The sequence below is a fragment of the Octopus bimaculoides genome, chromosome Z (assembly GCF_046866305.1).
Source record: "Octopus bimaculoides isolate indiv1 chromosome Z, ASM4686630v1, whole genome shotgun sequence".
NCBI lineage: Eukaryota > Metazoa > Mollusca > Cephalopoda > Octopoda > Octopodidae > Octopus > Octopus bimaculoides.
The window spans coordinates 43,577,045-43,587,044 of record NC_142944.1 but is presented as its reverse complement, the minus strand read 5'-3'; the positions used below and the strand labels follow the sequence as shown (position 1 = coordinate 43,587,044).

The 10,000-nt window shown below is 33.8% G+C and overlaps 1 long non-coding RNA gene across 1 annotated transcript in view; it reads right to left on the bottom strand.

Annotated features, from left to right (window-relative positions):
- LOC149132233 (uncharacterized) overlaps positions 1–10,000 on the bottom strand; it is a 148,918-nt gene that overhangs the window by 97,951 nt on the left and 40,967 nt on the right. Inside the window, exon 2 of the long non-coding RNA XR_016244767.1 lies at positions 5,804–5,881. This is a non-coding gene — a long non-coding RNA (uncharacterized LOC149132233). The remainder of the gene's footprint in view (positions 1–5,803; positions 5,882–10,000) is intronic.

The following is a 10,000-nucleotide window of genomic DNA, read 5'->3' as shown; positions in this document are numbered from 1 at the left end:
GTGTGTGTGTGTGTGTGTGTGTGTGTGTGTACACATGCGCAATCCTCCTATTCACATATGCGCAGTAAGAGGTGGCTGTACATTCTGACAAATGCATATATACGACGCACTCACAATTCTGTATATGTAAATGTATGCATGGAGCATTTATATATGTATGTATGACTGCGTATGTATGTATGTATGTGTGTACATATGTATATTTGTATGCATGCACGAATGCAAGCACTCATTCATATATGTATATATTATCTTTACTATTTTTCGGCAGTCTTATTTTTACTGCGTGCTTTCACTGTGTTACCAAGCACACTTCTGTATGCCTTTGGTACGTGTTGTGGTTTGTGCTGGGTTTTTTTGTTATGTTGTGTTATTGTATTTTTACTGTAATTGAAAATGCTTTCCGTAGAATGTATATGATGCCGAACAGTACTATTTTCTGTATGTTATATTTATTTGTAAGTCCGGGTGTTTTTGCTTATGTATTTGTATGTATGATCCTTTGCCAATACGCAAGACACTTATTATTATAAGGATTACTACTTTCTTCACGTTTCACTTTCGGGTTATCTCCTAATACAGATCTTTTTTATTACGGTAGATTCTCCAATTTGTTTATGGATACATTATCATCCGTTGGGTATAATATGTTGATTAGAAGGCATTTATCATTCTTGGAAGCCCCTGACAACAATATCTGTCCCATGTGCCTTGATCTCTGTGTGTGTATGAGGGTGGTGCATGTCCTAGAGTACAGTTGCTTTGTAATTTTCTTGGACTTTTTCTGAGCTCTGCCTATACCATATTTCTTCTGTTGCCATTCCGCAGTGCTGGCACAGCTTCCAGTGTATATAAGTCTCAACTCTGTTCATACTGGCACTCCGTCGGTTACGACGAAGAATACCCGTATGACAGAGTTTTCAGAGATCTCTTCTGAGATATGCTTATACCATCTTCTTTTCTTTCTGTTGTTATTCCATAGTGCTAGCATAGCTTCCAGTGTATACCGGTCCCAACTCTGTAATGCCTGCTAATATATTCCTTCTTAGCCAGATCTGGGCAGCCAGAGACAAAGTAATTTGGGGGGGGGGGGGTTCCTCCCCATCACCATATAATCTTCAATTACTTATTGTATTTTTCTTCGTTTTGTGTGTTGGTGGTTTCTGATGGGGAGTCTTGGGGGAGTCTTAAAAATCTTTTAGTCTCCGCTTTGAGACCCAAATTTCTCACCGTTGTCTATTTCTTTTCTATTTAGCTTATCCCAATAGTTGCCATGTAAGAGCTTTTCTTGCCATCGTTATATCATATTTTGTAGTTCCAGTTTTAATTTAAACCTTATCTGCTTTGCAGTTTTTGTTGTTTATTCTTTTTCATTCGTTCATGACAGAAAATAGTCCTGTGGTGGATATTTTATATGTAACATATGGTATAATTATAAACAGAGCAAATTTTAGCCATTTCTCCGCAGACTGAGAAAAAAAATTATGAACAACCTTAATCGATTTTCGAACCTTACTGACTTCTCATCAGAGGCGTCTACACCATTCTGACAGTCTCCCGAGAAACAAGCAGACAAACCGTTTATATACTCAGCAAATGCAGAGTTACTCTATGAAGGAGTTCCTAATTTGAAAATCGAAAGTGTTTAGCACTATAGATACCAGCGGCCTGTCAACGGTAATCTTAGTTCACACAGTATCAAGGTATGATATAATATACATGTAACATATAGTCCAGTTGTACAGGGACTCTACCACTTTCAGTTCGTTGTATATATAACCGCTCTAAGTAAGATTTTCGGTGGTTTATTCTAAATTCCGTTATAGTATATATATTCTGTTTGCTTTTCTGTCTACCTTGGCTAGCTATGTCCATTTAAGAATATTTCAACTATAACGTATAAATGGAACGATTAGAGTATTGATGTCTATTACCTTATTTTCGAACTGAACTCTGTTTTAAGTATTAATCTAGTTCGCCTATAATATTCCTTCCTTAACGTTTCTTTCATTTGTTTGTGTTGTGCCGTATCTAGTTCATTGATTCATAAGTACTTGTATGTCTGAGTTTTGTCTAGTTCTCTTATTTCATTTTTTTTTTTTTAATCTGGTGTGATATTGTTATTCTTAATTAATTTTCCTCTTTTCAGGGTTGCTTTGGCACATTTTCGTCAGCTTAATTTCATATTTACTTCTTTGGAACTTCCATGCACTGTTAGCAGTAATGTTTCCAATGGTTCATCTTTTGCAGCATACAGCTTGAGATCATCCATATACGAGAGACGGTTGATTATTTGACCATAGCAGTTATATCCACATCCAGTTCTGCTTATCTTGTCAATCAAAATGTGATCAGAATATCAAACACGTTAGTGGGCACGTATAAGGTTTCTCTCTCTCTCTCTCTCTATATATATATATATATATATACATATATATATATATATATATATATATATATATATATATATATATATATATATATATATTGTTGTACTTGGGGATGGTCATATTGCCAGTTTAGCCAATAATATATATATATATATATATATATATATATATATATATATATATATATGGGGGGGGGGTACAAAGCATATCTATGCCTCTATGATGGTGATGTATGGGCATTTATATGTGTGTACCAGGTGTATCTATGTGTATATATGGATGATGTTTGCATGCTTCTGTATGCGTGTGTGAGGTATGTCTGTGCGAATTTTTAGTGTATGAATGTCAGACATATATATATATGTGTATAAACGAGCAATATGTGTATATGTATGGAGTATATTTATGTGTGTGTATGCGCTTGTATATGAGGTATATGATATATTTATGCCTGTGCAGGCGATGTGTATGTGTATGTAACAGGTATCAATCAATCTATTTATCTATCTATCTATCTATCTATATATATATATATATATATATATATATATATATATATATATATATATATATAGGTATGTATGTATGTATTTATGTATGTATATGTATATATATATATATATATATATATATATATATATATATATATATATATATAGAGAGAGAGAGAGAGAGAGAGAGAGAGAGAGAGAGAGAGAGAGAGATAGGCGCCTTCAATTTTCTGTATGCAAATTCCATTCACAAGACTTTAGTCGATCCAGAGTTATAGAAGACGACAAAGGTGTCACACAATGAAGCTGGATTCGGAAACAGGTCCTTAAGAAGAAACTTATTACCTCACAGCCACGCCAATAAGCCAATGATGATAATCATAATAATAATAATAATAATAATAATAATAATAATAATAATAATAATAATAATAATAATAATGATGATGATGATGATGATGATAATAATAATAATAATAATAATTCTTTCTACTATGGGCACAGAGTCTGAAATTTTGGGGTATGCGCTCGTCGATTACTTCGAATTCACCTTTATCGACCCTGAAAGAATGAAGAGTAAAATCGATCTACACGGAATTTGAACTCAAAGCAAAGCCGGAAAAATGCCGCTAAGCATTTTTCCCAGAATGCTAAGGCTTCTGCCAGAAGTAATACTAGTAATAATAATGGTGATGGTCTTTCCCGTCGAAGACGACATATGGCTGTTCAACTTGAACACTCATATGATTTGCTTGTATTGATGAAGCGTATGTGCCGTACGTTAGTTCACTTCCTCCATCAAACCGACGTTGTCTTAACAGGTGCACAAGTGTACCACGCTTCAGGTATCGTAGTGATTGCAGAACAACGTCAGAAGATCGAAAAGCTTGGCTCGGAAAAAATTCTTCATCCACCATATTCTCCTGAACTTGCTCCTTCAGACTACAATTTATTTCGTAGTTTGCAGAATAAGTTGGGGGACATAACTTTCGCAGGCCAGGAGGAGGGCGAAACTGACATTTCAGAGTTCTTCGCTTTGAAACCAAAAGAGTTTTACATTAATGGGATTAAAAAGCTTGTAAATAGATGGAAGGAAGTCATAGTTAATCAGGGAAAGTACATTGATGATTAAATTTCAATTAAACATAACACTTGATCACTTTATTCAAAATTTAGTCAGAACTTATGGGATGACCTGGACTTTTTTCTTTGTAAGCGTAGAACTTATTCTATCGGTCTATTTTGCCGAACCGCTAATTTACGGGGACGTAAACATACCAGCATCGGTTGTCAAGTGATATTGGGTGGACAAACACAGACACACAAACACACACAGACACACACACACACACACACATATATATATAATATATAAAATATATGTAAAAAATATATATAAATATAATATATATATATATATATATTATATAATATATATAATATATATATATATGATATATATATATATATATATATATATATATATATATATATATATATATATATATATATATATACATTATATATAATATATAGATATTATATATATATATATATATAATATATATGATATATATATTAGATATATAATATATAATATATTTATACAATATATCTAATATATGTTTAATATATATAATATATATAATATATATAATATATATGTAATATATATAATATATGATATATATTATATATGTAATATATATATATATAATGTATATATAATATATATAATATATAAATAATATATATATATGTAATATATTATATATAATATATAATATATATATATACATAATATATATATAAATAATATAATATACATATTATATAATATATATATATATAATATATATAATATATATAATATACATATATATAATATATATATAATATACATATATAAAATATATATATATATATATATGATATTTATATACAATATATATATATATATATATATATATTGTGCTTTTAATTATTAATTTTTCTATATGTGATAGTGGATTTTCATCGATGAGTTCTTGAAAATTGGTTATTTTCCCTAAAACTATATATTATATATACATATATATGTATGTATATATATACATATATATATATATATATATATATATATATATATATATATATATATATATATATATATATATATATATATATATATATATATATATATATATATATAGTATACATTTTTTCTCAAAATTTAACTACACGTGGATCGTTGGCGGTTTTTTTTTCCTCCGTCTTCCGTTTCTTTTGAACTTACCTCTGTCTCCTGTTTCTGAAGAAGAGCTTTGCTCGAAACGTAGCACTAGCTTTCTTTCCTTCCCTGAGTGTGTTAATACGTTGCATGTACTACGTTTTCTTTGTTTGGTTTCATTTATTTTCTTTTTGTTAGGGTGAATTATATATATATATATATATATATATATATATATATATATATATATATATATATATATATATATATATATATATATATGTATATATATATATTGGTATTTCTCGTCTGTCTGAAGAAGCGTTTGAATTGATGATGCACGCTGCTATTATGAGGTACATCCAAGGACTGCATTTAGGATGTGACATCGCGTGTTACCGAATACTGAAACATGCAAATGAAATAAATGAAACCAAGTTCACGCTCATGTTTTTTCGTTTCATTATTTATATTACGTTACAGCCCTCGGCAGACCGCACAGTATCACCGTGTGATCACGTGGGATATTAATGAGATTAATAAGAGCTGAAACCTGATTGGAAAAAATTGTTTTGCACTGATCACTCAAACGGATGAACAAATATGTACATGTAATTAATAGAGAAATATCAACAAAATAGATAAGAAAGAAAATTCTTTCGATACTAAAGAGGTAAATACATTTGATCAAATATCGGTCAGAAAATACTTACATCGAACTTGTGGTGTTCACTTAAACAGTTCTCCCAGGAGAAAAATGGTAATAATCCATGGTCGTTGTGATTTAAGTACTACAGAAAAGAAAGAAAAAAATCATTCAATTAACGTGCATTGTAATGACCCTTACATCATACCAAAAATTAGTAAAACAAAACACAGGATTTGTTATTAGCAACGAAAAAGTATTGGTTCAGAGTAGCAATTTTATATGATATTTAACATGAATACTTTGCAAGAAAGTCACAACACTGTAGAATTTGTCTTGAGAATGTCTCTTGTATAGACGTGTAGCATTAAAAATCACAGAAATAGCAGCAACAGGCGAAAAGCTACCGATAACGTGCAAATACACAGAAATCACGGATGAAGGCGGTGAGCTGGCAGAATCATTAGCACGCCCGGCGAAATGCTTACCGGTATTTCGTCTGCCTTTACGTTTTGAGTTCAAATTCATCCGAAGTCGACTTTGCCTTTCATCCTTTCGGGGTCGATAAATTAAGTACCAGTTACGCACTGCGGTCGATGTAATCGACTTAATCCCTTTGTCTGTCTTTGTTTATACCCTCTATGTTTAGCCCCTTGTGGGCAATAAAGAAATAAGAAATCACGGATCTAGCAATTTCACCGGTGCTGTCGGACGCTTTTCACTTACTACTAACACTTCTGTGGTTTTTAGCACTAGACGTCTGTAGATGATTTCTCAAAATCAAATTGTAGCTGCCGTAGAGTAATCCACCTTAAGTAAGACATACAGATATCTTTCCAAACCACAAGATGAGACAAATTATGTAGTGCAAGATATACTGCTTAAAAAGATGAGATGACCACAAGAATTTATTCATTCAAAAGCACTTTCTTTCAGAGCTGTGTTCTAAGTACTAGAGAGAAAAAATCTTTTTGTTAGCATGACGAGAAACGTTCTTTTGACCTAAATTCTTAAAACAAAACAGGTGTTGCACCAAATTGTGTAGTTCTAAATATTTTGCATGATAAGGTGGAATACTCCCGCTTAGAATTATTATATTTGTAACTATTTTCTTTCAGAGCTGAGCCGATGCTCGCCAAAAAAATGTTGCGGGGATGAATAATTGTAAGATGCATTTGATCACAGGTTAGTTCAAGCAGGTTAAGCTAAGAGCTAGTCAAGAACAGCAGAAACTTTATTTTTTAGACAGCTCTTATTAGACAGAGTTGACAACAGTATCTTATCGTTGTGTTCTAAGTAATATAGGAAGAAGAAAAAGAATTCATTCATTTAGCGAGCATGCTAACGTGTGTCCCTTACACCAAAAGTCTTAAAAGTAAGCACAGGATGTCCCGAATAATTAGAAGTGAAACTGATGAAGGATAGAATGATCACGGCCGGAATCCCTTATATTCATTCATAGCTATCACCTTTCAGAGCTGTGCTCTAAGTACTACAGAAAACATCCTTACCATTGTGCAGATAATATCGCTCACATCGAAGCGTTTTAAAACAAAACACACGATATATCAAATTGCGTAGTACAAGACAAATTCCATGATAATATGGAATGGTAACGGCTAGAATCCCTATAATTATTTATGATTATACACGCTGGTATTGATGTATCGTTAATAAGCCCATTTGCAACGACGTGTTGACATCTGGGCAAGGGTCTTCTACAACGGCCCAGGACTGACCGATGCCTTGTGAGTGGATTTGGTAGACTGAAAGTGTGAGAAAGCCAATCGTACACACACACACATACACACAAACATTTTATATATATATATATATATATATATACTCAGTTTTCAGTTCTGTTATAGGTAGGATCAGTGAAAGAGTATCCCATCCGGTGAGAGATAAATATCATTTAATGTACAGAATTTACAATAAATACAATAAATTGGCAGATTTATATAACATGCCATGCATCTTCAACAATATATATATATATGGACGGACGGACACAGACAGACAGACTATTCGGCATCATTGTTAAACAATAGACTAATTTAGATAAGTAAACTTACATTGTATATTTTTATAATCTCTGTTATCATTTGCCTGTCTTAAGCTACACGTTCTGATTATACTATATATTTAAATGTTAAAGCCAAATCACTCACTAATCCAACGAATGTTGACTATGTCTAGGTTAATGTTTAGAATTTTGTTTGAAGATGGCGGATATATATAATGAAATAATCTTTTATGACTATATTATATATATAAAATTCTATCGAAACAGCTGTCGTAAATTTTAAATGCCATTTGAGTTTACTTTTTATACCTATATCACACCAACAAACCACTTCTGAATCGGATTTATGATTTAATTAAATTTCGTGCTTGCATATGTGCAGTAACCTCCAACACTTGCCGTATTCAATATTTTTTCAATATCTTACCATACCTTACCATGTCTAGCGTCCAACGAGTTGATATGCATTGGTTCTTATGAATCCATATAATAAATGTATACATGTATATATGCATCTCTATGTTTGTCACTCACCACTGCAAAACAACTGGTGTTTGTTTGCGACACTGTAACAATAGCAGTTCGACAAAAACCGTTCAAAACGGTTCTCCATCATGATTGTGGTCAAGTGACTGGAAAAGGGAAAAAGAGAGGTGTGTGTAGATGGATGAATGGATATATACATACATACAAAGTCTACAGATGAGATCCATATATTATCTGTACAGAAGACACTTAGTGCTCAAAAGATTCAAACTTACACTCTGATGTCTTTACATGGGATCATTCCACAAGGTAAAGAAAGTCTATAAGAGGGATTAAGTTGAGCGAGTATAGATACAATTATGCGGATAAACAAATTAGAGACATCAAGCATATTAAATATATTAAATACATCATATACAAAATATGGATGACCTTGCGCTAATTGTTGAGTCACTATCAGAACTAGAGGAGAAATTTCAGGTGTGGAAGCAAGGACTAGAATCGAAGAGCCTTAGAGTCAACCTAGCTAAAACTAAAGTCCTAATAAGTAGGAAGGTAGACAAAACACAAACCCCTTCAGGTAGATGGCCCTGCTTGATCTGTAGAAAAGGCGTAGGTAGAAACTCTATAAGATGTACCCAGTGTAAGCTATGGACTCATAAGAGGTGCAGCAATATCAAAGGAAGGCTAACTAGGAAGTTAGTTTTTGTATGTGGCAGATGCTCAGGAGCTATAAACACTGAAAATGTGCAGAAAAGAACTTCTGCTACATTCCAGGAAGAAAAACTAGAAGTAGTTGATAGCTTCCGTTATCTCGGTGACCAAGTTAGTAGCGGGGGAGAGTACGCTGAAAGTGTTGCTGCTAGAATAAGAATAGCCTGGGCAAAGTTCAGAGAGCTCTTACTTCTGCTGGTGACAAAGGGCCTCTTGCTCAGAGCAAAAGGCAGACTGTATGACGCATGTGTACGAACAGCCATGCTACATGGCAGTGAAACATAGGCCGTGACTGCTGAGGACATGCGTAAGCTCGCAAGGAATGAAGTCAGTGTGTTCCGATGGATGTGTAATGCCAGTGTGCATACTCGACAGAGTAAGTACCTTGAGAGAAAAGTTGAACCTAAGAAGCATCAGTTGTAGTGTACAAGAGAGACGATTGCGCTGGTATGGTCATGTGGCGAGAATGGATGAGGATAGCTGAGTGAAAAAGTGCCACACCCTAAAGGTTGAGGGAACCTGTGGAAGAGGTAGACCTAGGAAGACCTGGGATGAGGTGGTGAAGCACGACCTTCGAACATTAGGCCTCACCGAGGCAATGACTGAGACCTTTGGAAATATGCTGTGCGTGAGAAGACCCGGCAAGCCAAGTGAGACCATAATCCGAGGCCTCTGCTAGGGATGTAGCCAGCCCACTTATGTGTACTTTTCCTTCATTGGACACTAAACTCTGCTTGCGAAGACCTGTTGAGGCAAATGAAATCGAAATCGAACCAAATTCGACGACTGGCACCCATGCCAACCTCTCCTTCATTGGACACTAAACTCGGTTTGCGAAGACCTGTTGGGGCAAGTGAAATCGAAAATCAGGATTGAACCAAATTCGATAACTGACACCTGTGCCAGTGGAGCGCTAAGAGCAGCGTCCGAGCGTGATCATTGCCAGAGCAGCTGTCTGTCTTCCGTGCCAGAGGCACGTAAATAACACCTTTTGGGCGTGATCATTACCAGCGTCGCCTTTCTGGCACTTGTGTCGCT